The 18,988-nt window shown below is 48.0% G+C and overlaps 1 pseudogene; it reads left to right on the top strand.

Annotated features, from left to right (window-relative positions):
- The first annotated feature begins 3,851 nt into the window (after nucleotides 1-3,851).
- Nucleotides 3,852-17,234, top strand: LOC144374877 (transcription factor JunD-like; annotated as a pseudogene).
- The last annotated feature ends 1,754 nt before the right edge of the window (nucleotides 17,235-18,988 follow it).

Genomic DNA, 18,988 nt, shown 5'->3' with positions numbered 1-18,988 from the left:
GGCAGACCAGGTTGTCCTTTGGGCTCTCACTTGGTAACTTTTCCTGAAAGAAGCAATCACGTGAAAAGCCACAATTGCAAATCCTAGGTTGCTTTCTAGTCCTTGGTAGGGACAGTGGTCATTTTGAAAGACATCTTCAGCATTAGAGTCTCATCCCCAGTCCCCCAGCCCCCTATTTTAAAGACCAAACCCAGGGTCACTTGACCTCTGAGCCCCATCCATAGCCTTTTTATATTTTATTTAGACACAGGGACTTGTTGAGCTACTTAGGGCCTTGCAAAGTAGCTGAAGCTGGCCTCCACCTTGCGATCCTCCTGAATCAGCCTCCCGAGTTGCTGGGATGACAGGCGTGGACCACTGCATCTGGCAGCCTTTCAGTTTGGACTAGTCACAGTCCCCTAGCAGGGACTAGGTCCCATAGCATTAGTGGAGGCACAAGGATGTTAGCAGATGATGATCCAGGGAGGTGGTGGGGCCTCCTGAGTTTCTGGTCTCAGTCATGGGCAAGCCTGATGGCCAGCTTGAGGGCTCTGTGGTGCCTTGGGGCTGACCACCTGCCCTCCCCCAGATGCATCCGCACAGCCTTCGGTGCCTGTGCGTCCGGGCCTTCTTGGTCCTGGATGACTTACTGGGCACCCTCAGTGGTGGGATCGGGATCCTGCTGGTGGTCACCGTCACCTCCCAGTCCTTCGAGATATTCATCCAGGAGCAGAGTGAGGTGGGCAGCATGAGGGCCCTGCTTTTCTGAAAGCCACACCTGCCCAAGGACCAGGGAGGATGTCAGGCGGTGCCTCGGAAGGCAGTGGTGGCCAGGGGCAGCGGTGCTACGGTGCAAGGGGACATCATCCGCTGGGGCTCCTCTCCTCCTCTGGCTATGGCCACTGCAGCCGTGACAGGGATGGAGAGTGCTGTCCCCATTTTCTGTCTGACTTTGGTTTTGGCCTCCCCTTCCCCCCCACTCAGTGATGTGTGCAGACACAGTGGTGTCCCTGGTCCCCACAAATGTGGCTTTTTGACTCTGGTTGGAAGCACAAAATCTTTTTGTATGGCCTTAGGGTGGTCGGGCGTCGGGTCGAACCTCCTTTGGGGACACGGACAGCAACACCAGCATGTCCGCATTGTCACCAGTGGTGGCACTCTGGTTGCAGACTGTTCTGATGGGGGGCATTGGGTCCTCTGGGCTCAGGATGACACAGCTCCCTGCCCAGCCGTGGGCGGCTGCTCTCCCACCAAGGTTCCAGACAGGACTTATGCTGGGGCAGATCCAGGACTGCCATCCCTGCCACCTCGTGGACACCTCATAGCCAGGCAGCTTTGTCCTCATCTGGGGGAGGCCTGGGGTCACCACCTCCACCCTCACCTGGCTGAGCTCAGGGCTCTCAGGGGACCACCCCACCATGTCCAATTGTCCAGACTCCAGTCAGCCATGGTGTGTCCTCACTGTGCAGCTGCCCCCCCCCCCCCCCCCCCCCGTGCCCCTGGGAAGGGACGTCTTCTGTCTCTCCCTTTATTTCTAGAATGTTCTGACTGCACTTAGGGACCAAATGCAAGTAAGGGGCCAGCTCTCTCGGCCTCCACCACATACAGCCTCCACCACATTAGGAGGCTGGGAGGGGAGGCTCAGGCTCATGGCCTGAGCTCAGGGTCCGGGGCTTGGGGTTCCCGGGAAGGTGCTCTGGTGTCTGAGACAAAAAGACAATGACATCTGTGGTGACAAGTGAGTAGACCATGGAGCTGGGGACCATCCTGGAGATCTCAAGACCCCTCTCAAGTGCAGCTGCAGGTTCCCTCAGCATGGTGCCCCTATTCTGCATGGGCCCTGTAAAGGTTCAGTAGAGGTGGTACACTGTCCCCAGAGACCTGGAACAAGAACAGGGGGGACCTTGTTTCCGCCCAGGGCCCAGCACCTTCTCACATGTGGCTTTGTCTGGACCCAGTCCCCAGCAGGGCAACCCCAACACCAGCCACCTCCCAGCCCACAGGGGCCTCCACCATCCCTCTCCTGTACCTGTTAGAGGGCAGGGCCTCCCCAGGCCACCGCTGGGGACTACATGGCCTCTTGCATGCAGGCCCAGTCCCCGGTTCCCGGGCTGTGACTGGAGAGCACCAGACCTCAGGCCCTGTGTGGCCTGGGCTTACAGCCTGTGGGCAGTGATCACAGTGGTGGGCAAGGGCTGACCCAGCTTCCAGGAGACTGCCACTGTGGACACCAAAATGGCATAAATGAGATATGGTGATTAAATGATAAATAAAGCCAACTTTTTACAAACTGCAGGGTCATGGTCTCGTTTCTGCTCAGGCTCATCCCCAGAGACACGGTTGGCCTTCTTCCTGCTGGGAGCATCCCCTTGAGCTCACGCCTGCATCCCAACAACTTGGGAGGCTGGGGCAGGAGGATCATGAGTTGGAGGCAAGCCTCAAAAATTTAGTGAGGCTCTCAGCAACTCCTGAGACCCTGTCGTTAAATATAAAAAGGGCTGGGGTAGGCCTCCATGGTCCAGCAGCCCTGGGGTTCAGTCCCTGATACAGGGAAAAACAAACCTCCAAGTTAGGAACCTCCTGTCCGGTTAAGCACTGTGCCTTTTCTCTCTGCCCTGAAGAAGTGGAGCTGTGCCTGGGGCCACTGCCAACCTGCCTCAGAGCAGAGCAAATGGAGCCCAGGGTCAGACAGAATGTGGGTGTGTGTGTTGGGGGAGGCGGGGTGGACTGAGGATCAGACCCTACCTTCATCCACCCCCTCCATCATGTCTGCAGTGGACTTCCAGCGGCTGGAAGAAAGTAAGGCCCAGGGCAGTAGGAGACCAGGAGGCAGCTGGGATGTCAAACTCCAGACTCTGCCTACCCCAGGCCCCTGCCTGCACACCTACTGCGGGAGTCGCCTTCCTGGACGGCTCCCCCAGGGGCACCTAGCCATGGTTTGCTGCGATCCTGATGCAGAGTTGGATGGCGCAGGAGCTGGGGGTGTGGCCACGCCCCAGGGCTGGAAGTGGGCGGAGCCAGGACCACGCTGTGCCTTTGCAGTCGCTGGCCTCCTGTCGCTTGAAGGCGGTGGCGGAGCCGCGGAGAACCGCGAGGAGGGGACAGCGCGTCTCCGCTGTGGGTCGCCTGAGGCCCAGACGACCAGGCCGAGGTCCCCACCTCGTCCCCGCTTGGAGTTCTGCTCCTCAAGGGAGGGCCAGGTTATCCCCAGCCCGGTGGCCAGCGCTGCGGCTGCGGGAGACCCCAGCCCCCGGCCCCAATGGGTATTGCTGGGCTTTGGGCAGCCGCAAGGCCGCTGGTTTTCAGGGAAGATGCCCAGGGGACAGGTCACCTCAGGGGTCTCCCTGTTGCCTGGAGGAACGCACCATAGTAGGGCTGGGTGGTGGGAGCCCCAGGACCCTGGCAGCTTGTCACCATCACATCCTGAGTGCGAAAAGTTCCCGTTTAGGGTGAAGAGTGCAGGCGGCTGAAGGCCAGAGCTGCCCCTTGGCGGCCAAGCGCCTGTGCCTTGGGTGTGGGATTCGCCTCTGTGGTGGAGACTCCTGTGACATGTTCGGATGCCGAGGACTGAACCCAGGGGCGCTGACCACCCCGCCACGTCCCAGCCCTTTTCAATTTTTAAGACAGGGTCTCACTACATTTGGAGGCTGGCCTCGAATTTGTGATCCTCCAGCCTCAGCCTCCAGCCTGGGTTGACAGGCTCCCGGCTGGGATCTGGGGTTCTCCAATGGCTGAGGCAATGGGGAAAGGGGTCCACAAGGGACAAGGATGGTGGCTGAGTCTCGAGCAGGCAGGGGTGGAGTCGGCCTGCCTGGTTGTCACTGCGCTCCCGCCCCCGCCCCCGCCCCAGCCGAAGTCCCTTGGGTCCTTGGATGAGCCGGCAGGGGTTCCGAGCTCTAGGGGGTCCCCCTGCGTGTCCCCAGGCCCACAGCCTCCCTGCGTCCCACACACGGTCCCATGACGTCCCTCCCCACGGCCTCCGGTGTTCTGGTGTTTCACGCGCCAACCTGCCTGTGGGCGAAGTGATGGTGACCGCGACAGCAGGGGATGGAGCAGGCAATTGGCGGGCGCCCATGGGCCCATCTTATGATGCTGGCCCAGACGGTGCTGCACATGGATCTCACAGGGCGGGGGTCAACACAGCTGGTCGCAATGACAGCGGCACCTATTGCCAGGCCACACGCTGCCCCTTAATCACCAGGGGCCTGCCAGCCCTGGTGATGAGGGCAACAGAGGTCCCACCGGTGGCCTCCTGCACCAGGCCGGCGGCCCACCTGCAGTCCACCAAGTGGGAGGTGTCAGTTTGGTGAATCTCCCTGGGGAGGGGAACAAGGCACTGTGCTGACCCGATGGGTGTGCGGGAAGAAGGATGGCCTCTGCCCTCCATCCCATGCTCTGCTTCCTGTGGCCTGGGACCGAGGGAGGACACTGCTCCCTCCCCTCGGTGCAGCCCTGGGGCAGCAGCCCAGGGTCTTTCAACCAGTGGGGACACTGGGTGGAGCCAGTGACTTCCCCTGGTCTGATCCTAGGCTCTAGGGCCCTCCTCAGGCCTCTTATCCCCCAAATGGAGATTTTTCTTCTAAGCCCAGCATCTGGGAGGGGAGGGTGGAGCTGGCCAGCGGGGGTCTCCTTGTTGACAGACTGCCAAGTCCTCTTCCTGGAGGGACCTGGATTGGGGGTTCTTCTCAATCTAGGCTACTTTGGTGGCTGATCACACATCACCTCCCAGGTTCATGGGATATGGTCACACACCTCCAGTGATAGGAGACAGAGGTCCATCTTACAGATGGGGAAACTGAGGCTCAATAACAGAAAGGAGCTGGGCTGCATTGCAAATACCTGTCATCTCAGCATTTTGGGAGGCTGAGGCATGAGGATTGAAAGTTGGAGACCAGCCTCAGCAATTTGGAGAGGTCCTGAGAAACTCAGTGAGACTCTGGCTCTAAATAAAATATAAAAAGGGCTGGGGACAGGGGTCAGTGGGTAACAGACCCTGGGTTCAGTCCCTGGTGCCAAAAAAAAGTGCCCTTCCTATTCTGAGTTCCCACTCCACAGGGGCCCCTGAGAGCAGGCAAGAAGCTGGGATTGATGGGCCACCTGATCCTGTGCTGGGAGGTACCCAAGAGCCTGGGCCCAGTTGTGACCGACTCAACCACTTCCAGGGACCACCACCCCCTTCACCTAAACATCACAACCATTCTTCAGGCTCAAGCTGAAATGGCGCAAAAAAATGGGGGTGCTGTCATTGCCACTAGATGGCGTGTCAGTGCAATAAGTTGTGGCAAATCCCCTGCTCCGGCCTGGGCTGTGTCCTGCCCATAATGGATGGAGACACTGCCCGCCTTTGGCTATGGGTCATTCATCAAAACTTCCTCTGGGAGATGAATGTGGTCATCAGGCCCTTCGGCAACCCCACCTGCCCACCCAGGGCCACCTCTGCCCAGAGCCAGTGGGCCACCTCCCCGACACCTGAGGACCAGGAATGAGAAGACTCCTCTGGTCACCAGGGCATCTCTGTCCCAAACAACAGCTGGGGCCTGCTGTCACTGCGGCCTCGGGCCTGTTCCTGGGAAAGGTTGGGGCCTGGGTCAGAGGAGGGGCCAGGACAAAACCTGCCCTTAGAGGTCAGATCTGAAGACCACAACCTCTAAATACCCAGGACTCTAGTGAGGCCAGTTCCACGCACCAAGGGAGGCTGTGAGGCCCAGGGAGCTCTGGGCTCTCATGGCCAGTCGGCTTCCATCTTTTTTTTTGGGGGGGGGGATATCAGGGATTGAATCCAGAGTCACTCAACCTCTGAGCCGCATCCTCAGCCCTATTTTATATTCTATTTAGAGACATGGTCTCTCGCTGGGTTGCTTAGGGCCTGGCTAAATTGTTGAGGCTGGCCTCCAAATGCAATCCTCCTGCCTCAGCCTCCAGAGCTACTGGGATGACAGGCTGGCCCCACTGCACACGCCTTCTTGGTACTTTTGACAACCATGTGAGGCCCTGGGTTCAATGCCTACGGCCACAAGGGGGGAAATTTAGAATTTTAGATCAGTTTCATATTTGCAGAGCAATGTGATGGTGGCAGTTTATTCCTGTGTGTCAACCATCATCCTTTGTAGTTAGCACCCAGGCACCACCTGCACCCACCACCTTCCATTTTACCTGATACCCCTTTATCTGTCCTAAAATCCCAGCCAGGGGCCTTGGTGTCCCATCTCTAGAGGCTTTTCTGGGCTGTGAACTTTTCTTTGATAGCCCTTGTTCTTGACCTCAACAGTATGCGGGAGGACTGGTCAGGTGCTCTGCTCATGTGCCTCAGCTGAGCTCATGGCCTGATTGGGACCCTGGTTGCGGGGAGTCCACAGTACCCTTGTGTTTGCAGAGGTGCTTGCCGTGGATGCGTCCAGGTGGCGTTGACTGCCAAATCCTGGCTGGGTCAAGAGGACGCTTTGGACCCACACGGTCCCTCCTCTCCTGTCCACCTGTGAAGGGCAGTGTCCTGGGCTTGGTGGCTGCACATTTATCTAGTGACTTGGAACCCGCAGGTGGCCGAGCCCAGCCCCCTGTGTTGACCAAATTCCTCTGACATCAGCGTGACTTGGGAACATTACTGCGCACTGGGTGACAACACAGGACGACTCTCTCTGGTTGCTCAGGCACCAGAGCTTCCTGCTTATCCACCTGAGGCTGCATTTGACATGGCCTGTGATTCTGGCTCTCTGGGTCTCGGTCTCCTCCTCTATGTGACAACACCTAGAAGCACCCACAAAAGAGTCCAGTTCAGAAGGGGAAACATAAGTTGAAATCCCCCCAAACTGTCTGGGTCAGGAGGCTGATGAAGGAGGATCACCAATGTGGAGGCCAGTCTAGACCACATAGCTAGGCCCTGGGGCTGGGGCTCAGCTCAGTGGCAGAGTGCTTGTTCGCTATGGCCAGGGCCCTGGATTTGAGCCGCAGGACTACAAAAAAACAAATCCTAGCACCCTGCATCCCCCGGGGCTGTGCACACACATCTCAGGGTGATGGTGCTCTATGAGGCCTTGCTCTTCCCCAGGGGTGTGCTGTGGGCAAAAACAGCATCGTCTGCAGGACCTGGATGCAGGTCCTGAGACTGTGCTTCCAGGGCAGCTGCTACAGATGGCCACCCTGTGGAAACACACCTGAGCTCTGTCCCAGACAGAGTCCAGAGTCAAAGGGGGGTGCGGGGGACACAACACAGACTAACACCCAGTGCAGGGCTCCGTCAGCAGGAGGGGGGCCCCAAAAGGTCAGTCCAGAAACAAAGTCGGTATGTGGTGGCCAAAGGCCAGGGGGAGGGACAGCAGGTCCCTTGGAAGGTCATGACAATGACAATGAGGTGCCTTGGAGGGTCATGACAATGTTTTAGAATTAAGATGGGGGTGTAAACTACATTATGCATCAAAATCCTGTGGGCCACACACACTTAAAATGGGTGGATCATGTTCACAACTGCACCCCAACAGAGCTGCCAGGAGCTCACCAGGGCCCAGCCTCTCTGGCCTCCTTGGGGCACTGTGCAAACAGGACCAGGGCTGGGGAGTCACCAGGCCAAGATTCATGAGCCTCCTTCAAACTCAGACACTTCACAACTCCACACAACACACCTGAGGTCCTTCTGTCCCAATATCTCATCCCTGTGAGAAAACTGCCCAGAAGGACTTTGGTTTTGGGGTGCTGGGATACCAGGGATTGGACTCAGGGGCTCTCAACCACCAAGCCCCATCCCCAGCCCTGTTTGGCATTTTATTTAGAGCCAGGGTCTCACTGAGTTGCTTAGGGCCTCGCTTTGGCTGAGACTGGCTTTGAACTCGCGATCCTCCTGCCTCAGCCTCCTGAGGTGCTGGGATCAGAGGTGGGCACCACCTCTGTTTTGGAAGACAGTTTTCCTCTTCTCCGTTAGGCTCTTTTCTTCAAAAAGCTGGATGAAGCAAACCTATGAATGGCTTAAATTTCCACTGTGTTCCTGTGTCCTCTCTACTACGTGGAAGAGGACAATTTTTCTCTTTTCATCTCAGGCCCTTTTATACGATTGATTTTCCAGATGAACTGGCTCAAGGTGTTATTCCTGAGAAGGGGCTACCTTCTCAGAACCTCATTAATTCAGGGTGGACAGGATGTGGTGAGCGATTAAAGAGAGAGAGACAGGTTGGAGAGTCAAGCTCCTGAGATGAAGGCCCCATTAGGAAACAGAAAAGTAGCCCTTGGAAGAAGTGACATTTTCGTGATCTCCATAAAGCAGTGACCGAGAAACAACCTCAGAGAATCAAAGAACCATCAAACTATAAAAGGGGGAAAGATGGAGAGATTCTATGGTGGATGGAGAGTGGTCTAGAGATGAGAAACTGTGCCACATAGAGCTCAGAGGACTCACAGGGGTCACCCAGCACCAGGGAACTCACAGTCACCCTGCCCCTCAGCCAGCACTGGACGCAGGATGACTGTTGAGCCTCTTTCTGAGCCTGTGGCCTTGATCTGGAAAACAGGGGAAATGAGATTCATGGTGCCTGCACACACAGGCACACAGCTGTGAGGAGCCACAGGTAAAATACCTCCCCGAGCCCGCAGCAGAGGACCTGGCCACGCAGCAGGGGACAGTTACAGAGCTAGTGTGAGTCAATCATAACAACAGTGGATGAGTAAAAAACCATTTTGAAAAAGAAAACAAAATTATGTCCAATTTGACTTTTTGGGGAGGTGAGGGGGTAGTGTTGGGAATTGAACCAAGGGGTGACTTATACTTGAGGCCCGTCCCTAGTCCCATTTTGTATTTTATTTAGAGACAGGCTCTCCCTGAGCTGCTCAGGCCTTGACTAAGTTGATGAGGCTGGCCTCCACCTTGTGATCCTCCTGCTTCAGCCTCCTGAGCAGCTGGGATAACAGACATGCTCCACTGTGCCTGGCTGGTCAATGGTTATTATGTGGGGGACGAGGTGGCAGAAGCAATTTCTTGACTTAATTACACAACTCCCAGGAGCAATGAGCAAAGGAAGAGCTACCTCATGAATGGACCTATGTCCAAGCCCTCTACATGGTGTCCCTTTATACTACACGGTGTTATCCTGAGTGTCCCATGTGGCATCAACAGTGCAGAGGCCAAAGAAAGAAGGACACAGAGGTCACACCACCTGCCTGTGCCACAGTGCTGAGGACAGGGGTCAGGATGGACTCCCCTTGAGCTGCTTGGTGCCCTTGGCTGTCTTGAGCCCTAATATCATGTGGCTGATGGTCTTGCCATAGCCACCCATGGGGTTCTTGTTCTCACATGGCATGAGCTTGGTCACCTCCCCCTTGTAGACATCCTTGGCCTCCTTTATCTGCAGCCCTGTGAGGGACGGCCAATGGGAACATGGTGAGAAGCAGGACCATTCTTCTCTCCACATCCATCTCCTCCCCACCAACAACCTTCTTACATCAAACTGCCACAGCACAAGAACTGACAAGTCACCTTCCAGCGCAACCTGGAGACACCATCATGAGTGGAGACCAACACTACAGGTAGTGGTGGCCCATGCCTGTCATCCCAACTCGGGAGGCCAAGGCAGGAGGACAGCAAGCTGGAGGCCAGCCTCAGCAGTCCAGTGAGACCCTGAGCAACTCAGTAAGACCCTGTCTCCAAATAAATTCAAAACAGGGCTGGGAGGTTGCTCCATGGTTAGGTGCCCCAGGTTCAATCCCTGCTGTCCCTCCAAAGAAGAAGAAGAAGAAGAAGAAGAAGAAGAAGAAGAAGAAGAAGAAGAAGAAGAAGAAGAAGAAGAAGAGATGAAGGTCACTGCTCTCCTGACAAAAGGGGAGGCCACAGAGGACTTCTGCTGTGCTGGCAGGCTGCCATCAGGCTCCCTGTGAGCGGATATGGAAATGTCCCAAAGGCAGAGACACATGTTCCTCTGAACAGCATCCCTGCCTCCATCCACCTAATACTGAAGGGGCAACCAATACCCTTCCATTCAAATAGGATCAATAATTGGTTAAGAATGGCTCCATGATTGTCCAGCTTTCTCCAATTAAAAACTCATGGAAGGGGCTGGGCTGGAGATGAGGCTCAATGTTGGAGCACTCACTTGGCATGTGCAGGGCCCTGGGTTTCATCCTCAGTGCCAGATAATAATAAATAAATAAAACAAAGATATTGTGTCCAATACACAACTACAACTAAAAAATATGATATTGTTAAAAAAAAAACTCATCTAAGAAAGCCACATATACCTACCCTTTCCTATGGAGCTCTATAGATCTCACTGATCTTTTCATAGCCTCTCACCTTGAAAGTCTAACTTGTATTTTTTTAATATTTTAATATTATCAGGCCTCCTAGCTTATCAATCAATACCAACCAAGATGCATCCCAGACCTTTATGTTGTTTATTTTTGAACAGGGTCACATTATTTATATTTATTTTTAATTTTTTTTCTTCAAAAGAATTTTAATTTTGTTCCAGCCCTAAATTAGGGGAAGAACTTAAATCTTAAAAAAGCAGCTTTTAAGTCCCTTGATATGAGGATTTGTGGCCATTTAGCAGAACTTGTCCCCATAGATATGATTGTCAATAGAATATGTATTGTATAACATGATGGCATGACTTTATAACAGGAATAAAAGTGGTTTAACCTGATTTATTTATTTATAATTATATATTTTATAATATTTAAAGTATGTATAATTGTATACTTATAAAGCAATAATTTTGAATACATATATCTCTCTGTGTCCCTCTTTCACACATATATGATTATAATATTGTCTTTAGGATAAGCAGGTTTGGGGGATGGATTGGCATGAGTGTAATGTTGAAAAGATCAAGGACAATTGCTGATTTTTTTACTTGAGCCCCCTAGGGTAGTTGCTGATAAACAATCCTGTATGGAGCAGAAAACCACATGAGGCAGGGAAAAGAGTGTTTGTCTTGAAGAAGGCTTTTGTGTTGATGTTTGTGATTTCTCCTTGATATCCATATAAACATGTCTGAAGGTGAGAGGAGAGGACTGGGAAGAAAATTAATATTTGGAAAGCAGGGGAATGTGAATAATACTGAAATGAGACTGAGTATGACCTTGGGTGTAGGTGAAGATATAGAAGTACAGGGAGCATTTCTCTGAGCTGGGAACATACCTATATTTAGCCATGGAGAAGAAAATTATATGAAGGAGACAGAGAGTGAGGGCATCCAGTTAAGAAAATTGAAAACCAGGAAAATGTAAATTTTCTGGAACATGAATTTCTGGAACAGGTGATTTTAAAAAGAAAGGCAGAACCTCTTGTTCTAAAAACTACTAAAATGTGAACCACAGGGTGATAAAGGAGGGACCTTGAGGTTTGGTGCCATAGGGGTTTCTGATGATATCAGTGGAACCTCTGTCCTCAGGTGGTGGGAACTGAAGCCAAATACAAGATTTATGGGAAAATTAAGGTCAGCATAGTGAAGGCAATAGCTGGAAATCATTTTTCTGATTGTGTACAGTGAGATAAAGGGAGACTGAGCCAGGAGTTAACATTTATGTTCTCGGAGATGTAGGGAGAGTTCATTCCTGCAAATGCTTGTTTCTGGCTGCAGAAATCTTTTTTCTATTACCATGTTTATCACCTACACCCTAGAGTTGATTTTTTAGAAGTAATATGGAAGCCCAATACAAATTTCTGGAGAGTACGAAGGGTACTGGGGCAGGACAATCAATGAAAGTAGAAGATAGATATTTAGATATGATCACTGTGTACCATGCATTTGGAAATATTATGCTCAATTCCATTAACATGTGCAATAAATATTTGTTAATTAAAAACAAATTAAAACTAATTATTCTATTTGATCACCTGAAAGGTAGGCACTCAACACTGAGGGAGAGAATATCCTTATGGTTTGTTTCCTGCTCACGAAACGGGTCATTGTTAGTAACCTATAAAGAAAACTGATTAAATAATTCTGGAAGGAATAGTATGGATTGGTAGTGCCTTGTTGTCACAGCATGATGAGGTTATCTGATGGTCGCTGAAATATTTGAAGCTCTACAGTCCACCCATTGTCAAGGTAGTTTGTGCCAGGTTCATGCTTTGGGAATGTAATATTTTCCCTTATTCTTTCACTATTTGTTGCAATCAAGTCACTGAATCTGCTCACCCATAAAATGGCAAAGATACTAAGCTCCACATGCAGAAGGGGATGCTATTCTCCTGAATTGTTTTGAATTCTTGTATATAAAACGTTTGTTTGTTTCCATCACTTTTTATCAATGTAGTCAATTATGTTTTCTCAGAAAATATACATTCATTTGTTGCTTTCACTTATAATTTACTGTTAAAGGTTTTTATTTTATTGCTCATATTTTTTCAGCTTTCACTCTTTCAGGATCTTTTGCTTTAGTTCTTTTGTCATTTGTCAGGAATTCACATGTTGGACACCTTAGGAGACCCTCCTCCTACTCTTCATTCTCTTCCTTCTTCATATGTTAAGGCTCATTTTTTAAATTTATCTTTCCAGATCCTAGAATAACCACTTTCTCCAGGGAAATATATATCTTTTTACTGGTATTTTTAGGGCAACTTGTGTAATTTGTCAGGCCCAATGCAAAATGAAAACTTAGATTCACTGTCTAAAAGCAGGTGACCTCTACCATTGACATCATGCCCCAGAAATCTATTTCTTTCTTCTGTGATCTCTTCACATGTCATGGTGAATTTTGTCTTTTAATTGTCCTGCTTACTACAGAATTTTAAATTATTAGCAAGATTTCTAACATTTATCTCTTTGTATGCTATATCAATTCTAAATGCAAACTTATGAGCAAGTCACATTGGAGAGCTTACACATCCATGTTGTGTTCATTAATACCAAAGCAGTGAATATGTTACACAGAACCAGTGCAATTGTTTTTACTATACCTTGATAACTGTGAACAATTTCTCCAGCTGGTTTGTTAAGGAGTTTGAAAGAGCTGTAATAAAAGTGACTGTGGATTACCCTGCTTTCCCTATTCCTTCACATCCTCAGCTGGAAAGGTGGGCTAACACAGTGAAGTACCTTGAGTGATAAGGCTGTCTTTCTCTATTTGAATTTAATTCTGGTTGGACATTAATGTGTGGCCTACCTGGGTTTCATCATGCTCCCCTTTTTTTACTTATTTTTGGATAGGACATGGTCACATTGTACCCAACTCTCTCTTAGCTCTCATATTTCCTTGGCCCACTGGAATTTGTGATAATGGCAATGAAAACTCAGTGTACATGAGGTGGTCAAATGCAGTATACCTGTAGGTTACATTTGTGTGCTGTTTTTATACCTTTGGTCTATTGCCTTCTTGGAATTTACTTTTGAAAAATAAGTAGTAAGATAAAATCAATAACAATTATGAAAGCAACAGCAGAATATTTAATCAAGAACAGGTCCACTTTGAGCAGGAATTCTGACGGTGTAGAAACAGCATCATGGGGCTAGTCCTCCTTTCCCTGCCTTCTGCCTCCTACTCTCTCTCTCCATCACCCTTCCCTCCCTCAGTTCCTTGTATCCTACCTTCCTCCCTTTCACAATAGTAAGAACACTAAGTAGGATATATGTACTCTGAAAACATATAAGTGAACATTATATTATTATAAAGTGTATGTACAGAATTATGCTGCAAATATCTAAAAGTTGTTTATCTTATGCAATTAAAATTTTATATCCATTGAAGAGCATCACCTCATTTTACCCTAACCACATTTCTTTGCAAACAACATGCTACTCTCTGTTTATGTTTATATAGTGAAACTAGAGGTTGAACCCACAGCACTTAATTAATGAGCCATTTCCTCCGAGATTTATTTATTTGTTTGTTTGTTTGTTTGTTTGTTTGTTTTAATTTAGAGTCAGGGTCTCACTCAGTTGCTTAGGGTCTGGCTAATGTGATGAGGCTGGTTTTAAACTTGTGTTTCTCCCATGTCAGCTTCTCAAATCACTGGTATTCAAGGTATGTCCCACTGTACCAAGCTCACTTAATGGTTTTTCATAGGAATTTTTTGGTGTTTCAGATTTTACACTCTTCTCAGGTAATGTGTAAGTCATTTCTCTCATTCCAACAGTTGAATGTTTTCACTGTTCATGCTTTACTGTGCTGTGCAAAAGCTTTTGGTCTAATGGAATTATACTTGTCTGTTTATGGTTCTGTTCCCTGTCTTTATATTGTCATAGCCAAAGGACCATTACCTAGATCAATGTTGTAAAGTGTTTCTTCTGTGTTTTTTTTTTGTATATTTTGCTCACAAACTTATGCTCTTCTTTCTTTTTTAATATTTTAGATTGAAAAATAGCAACTTCATCTGCTTGTGTTGTATAGCGTGATATTTTAACACATATAAAACTGTGTAGAGATCATATTTGTCACCTTAGTAGGATGGGAAGAGATTGGTAAATGGGACCCCAGTACTTTCTTCCAGGAATTTTACAGGTTCACCTCTCACTGTTATAGTTTCTCCTCTTTGAGTTGATGTTTTGATATGATGTAAGATAAGTTTTGGTTTCCCTTCTTCCCCGTGCAGATATTGAGTGTCCTCAGCACCATCTTTTAAAGAAACTAACTATCCTTTATTCAATCTGTATTATTGGTCCCCTTCTCAAAGATGAGTGTGCAGTGAATGTCTGGGCTTATCCTTGTTCTTTTTTCTGTGCATTGGTGTGTATTTTGCTTTCTATTTCAGTAAAAGAGTGTTTTAATTCTTGTATTTTGTAATTTGTTTGATTCTATTTTTTTGGCATTCGTTAAAATTAGTTATACATAACAGTATAATGCATTGACACAGCATACATAAATGGAGTATAATTTCACATTTTTCTTTTTGTACATGATGCAAAATTACACCAGTCATGTAATTGTATAAGTGTGCAGGGTAATAATATCTGATCCATTTCATGATCCTTCAAAACTGCATACCTCTTTTTAATTTGAATTCATCTCATTTATTGATTCCTAATTTTACTGTTTGTGTTTTAGGAGTCTTGTTCAAGAAGTCAGGTCCTAAGCTAACAGGATGAGGATGTGGACAATTTTTTTTTTTTTTGTTCGGGACTCCATTCTCATGTCTAAATCTTTTATCTACTTTGAGTTGATTTTTGAGCACAGTGAGATATAGAAGTTTAATTTCATCTTTCTACATAGAGATTTCCAGTTTTCCCAGCACCAATTGTTGAAGAGGCTTTCTTTTCTCCAATTTATGTTTTTGTCACCTTTGTCTAGTATGGATTGGTCTACATATCTTTTGGTACTTTTTTTTCTTTTCTTACTATGTCTCTGTAGTATAGTTTAAGGTCTAGTATTGTGGTGCCTTCTGATTCACTCAGTTTGTAGAGAATTGCTTTGGCTATTGTGGCTCTCCTATTTTTTCAAATTAATTTCATGATTGCTTTTTCTACTTTTATAAAGAATGTCATTGGGAGATTAAAATGAATTGCATTGAATATCTATAACTATTTTGTTAGTATCACCATTTTGTCTATGATCATTCTGCCTATCCGAGAGCATGGAACATCTTTACATATTCTAAGATCTTCAATTTCTATCTTTAGTGTTCTGTGGTTTTCATTGTAGAGGTTTTTTACTTCTTTTTTAGATTGATTCCCAAGAATTTTATTTTATTCTTTCTTTTTCTTTTTGAGGCCATTGTTTATGGGGTGATTTTCCTAATTTGTTTTTACACTGGATTCATTGCTTGATTATAGAAATTCATTTTGTTTCTGAAAGTTTATTTTATATTTTACTATTATACTGAATTTATTAGTCAAGAAAGTTTTCAGGTGATTTTTTTTTTGGATTTTCTAAATATAGAAGCTGTCAGTAGCAAATAGTGATAGTTTGATTTTCTGTTTTTCTATTCATTATCTTTAATTCTTTCTTCTAATTGTTTTGTATAGAGCTTCAAGAATGATGTTGAATAAAAGTGGCAAAAAAAGGCATTCTTTTCCTTTTTTTTTTTTGAATTTTAGAGGGAATGCTTTAATTTTTTCTCCCTTAAGAATAATGTTTCTGAGGAGCCCCCAGAGAAGGGCCAGGCACAGAGCCCACTGGCAGGATGGGTGCAAGGCTGACTGTGCAGGGGAGGGGGTGGGAGACCCAGGACAGAGGCCCTGGCCACCCTCCCCCACCGGAGCCAGCCAGCGGGTCAGCAGAGGGTGGAAACACTCTTCTATGGTGATGAGGCACTGAGAAGCCTAGGCAATAGCGTCAGTGGCAGTGGCAGCAACTTTTTGTCCCTGGCCCACTTGTCCCTGAGGCACCAACAGGGGCGGCAGGCAGCGTGGTGAAGAATGATACCCTGAAGCTGAGCCTGAGGGAACAGGTGGCAGCAGCGCCAACTCTGGCCCCCCTGTCCACAAAATACACCCCCAACAGGCGCTCCCAGACAGCTTGCTCTCCAGCCCAACCTGAGGCTGCTCAAGCTCGCCTCTCCTGAGCTCCAGTGCCTCATCATCCAGACCAATGTGCTGGTTACCACTACACCAAGGAGCACGCAGTTCCTCTACCCCAAGGTGTTGGCCAGCAAGGAGCAGGAGTTCACCAAGGACTTTGTCAAGGTCCTGGAGGATTTGAAAAAGCAGCACCAGCTTGGCGAGGGTGCAGCCCCACTGCTGCTGCTGCTGCTGCAGCCTTCGCAGGAGGACCCTCTGTCAGACATCAGGGCGCCACACCCTCACCCCCCAGCTGACATCGGTCTTCAGGAACCTGAGCAGCTACAGGGGTGGGGCCGGGGGTGCTGCAAATGTCCCCTTCACCTTCCAGCCCCTTCCCTTCTCACTGTCGCTGACCCCCCCTACCCCCCCCGCCCCCACACTGGGGCCGCCATGCCTAGCTGTACTCAAGGATGAGCCACAGATGGTGCCCGACTTGCCCAGCTTCAGCGAGAGCCTGCAGATACCGCTCATCAACATGTACACATAGTAATGCAACAAGGCTGAGCGCAAGCAGCTGCTCAACCGCTTTGAAGGCTCCAAGTTCCCCAAGGGCAAACTGGAGCATCTCTCGCCTGGAGGAGAAAGTGAAGATCTCAGGAGCCAGAACATGAGCTGGCGTCCACCAGGAGCCTGCTGACAGAGCAAGTGGCGCAGCTCAAACAGAAAGTCCTCAGCCATATCAACAGTGGCTGCAGCTGTTGGCACAGTACCGGGTGCCCATGTGCAGAGCCCAAGCACTGGGTGCATGCGCGGCCCCCATCCTTGAGGGGCAGGCTCACAGAGGAGGGGGATGGTGTGAGCGCCCTGGACTTGGGGAGGGTGGTGCAGCCCTGAAGACCACCTCCGCGACGGTGCCCAGGACTTGGAGAGGGCCCGGTCTCCAGGGATATCCCCATGGGTGCCCAGAACTCGGAGAGGGAGCCCTAGACTTGACAAGCTGGACCTCCTGCTCCTTTAGAGGGGTGAAGCCCATGACCCACTCCCCATGCTGCCTCTGTTCCCCGCGCTGCTGCCAGCTGTTGCACAAACACGAAGGCCGCCCCTTCCTACACACCGCTGCAGAAGGGGTCTCTATGGGGCACAGTCTCCAGCCTGCTTTTTCTTTTTCTGTTTTGCCTTTGGAAAAGAGAAGAACAGAGTGTTCGATTCTGCCCCATTTATGTTTCTATTCGGGAACAAATGGTTGTGTGTCCCTGTGTGTTTCGTTGTGTTGTGTTATTTTTTTAAAGAAATGGGAAGAAGAAAAAAATTAAGCCTTTTCCTTTTGTCCTTCCAGCACCCCTCCTCCCTGCCCTTTTTGTTCTTTGTTTTTGTTTTGCTAGGAGTCCACATTCCTGTTTGTAATCCTTTGTTCCCCGTTTTCTGTTTTCAGTAAAGTCTTCTTACTCCAAGGAGGAGGAGGAGGAGGAGGAGGAGGAGGAGGAGGAGGAGGAGGAGGAGGAGGAGGAGGAGAATATTTTCCATGTGTTTACCATAGATAGCTTTTATAGTGCTAAGACGTATTTCTATTATACATAGTTTTCTAGTGTTTTGACCATGTATTTAGTCAAATGTTTTTCTGCATTTATTGAGATAATTTTTTGATTCTTGTCTTTACATCTATATAATTTAAAAATATGTTTATTGATTTCCATGTGTTGAACCAACCCTGCATCCCTGGGACAAAGCCCACTGATCATGTTATACTATCTTTTAATATGATTTTTTTATGCTGTTTGCCATAATTTTATTGCAAATTATTACATCTCTGTTCATCAGGAATACTGGTCTGAAATGTTCTTTCCTTGATGTGTCTTTGTCTGGTTTTTGCATCAGGTTGATATTAGTTTCATAGAATGAGGTTAGAAGGTCTTTTCTATTTTCTATTTCAAAAAATAATTTTAGAAGAATTAGTGTTCATTCTTTTTTCAACTTCTTGTAGAACTGGGCTGAGAATTCCTCTGATCCTGGGTTTTTCTTAGTTGTTAGGCCTGTGATAATCCCTGGCTTGTGAGAATTAATGTAATATATTCAAGACTTCATACTTACAGGAGAAATGCCTACTCTAACATTAGCCTGCTTTAGCAAATGTTAGTCCTCAAATAACAATATTTTTTAAACAATTTTTTGTTTTCCCAAGGAGAGGACTGACATCTCCAAGACTCCTTTCTTTAAACAGGTATGTGTATGTGTGTGTGTGTGTATCCAGTGTTTTGTGATCACTTGGTAAAACTACATTAAATAACACAGCCATAACATCAATTTGGGTACTTCACTCAAGCTTTTTAGCCCACATCTTAAATTTTTGATCCATGCAACACTTTTAGCTATAATTTCTATCAGAGTCTCTACATGGAAGTATGGAATAATGAGATAAAATATTTTAACACCCTAACTCTCCAATATTATAAAATTTATTTCTAATTGAATTTAATGTTATTCATACTTTACATAATTCTCCTGAAATAAATATAAGAAACTTTGAAATAAACAAAACACAAGGAGATCAGTCAAGGGAAGTGACAAAGCCCCCATGAGAGCAGGATGAAGAGTATAAAATACTTCTGAATTAAAATCTAAGTTCCATGAAAAGTTGAATCAACATTTTT

This window comes from Ictidomys tridecemlineatus, unplaced genomic scaffold, assembly GCF_052094955.1.
Source record: "Ictidomys tridecemlineatus isolate mIctTri1 unplaced genomic scaffold, mIctTri1.hap1 Scaffold_92, whole genome shotgun sequence".
Taxonomy (NCBI): domain Eukaryota; kingdom Metazoa; phylum Chordata; class Mammalia; order Rodentia; family Sciuridae; genus Ictidomys; species Ictidomys tridecemlineatus.
Note: the sequence above shows the minus strand (reverse complement) of the source record. Positions and strands in the feature narration are given on the sequence as shown.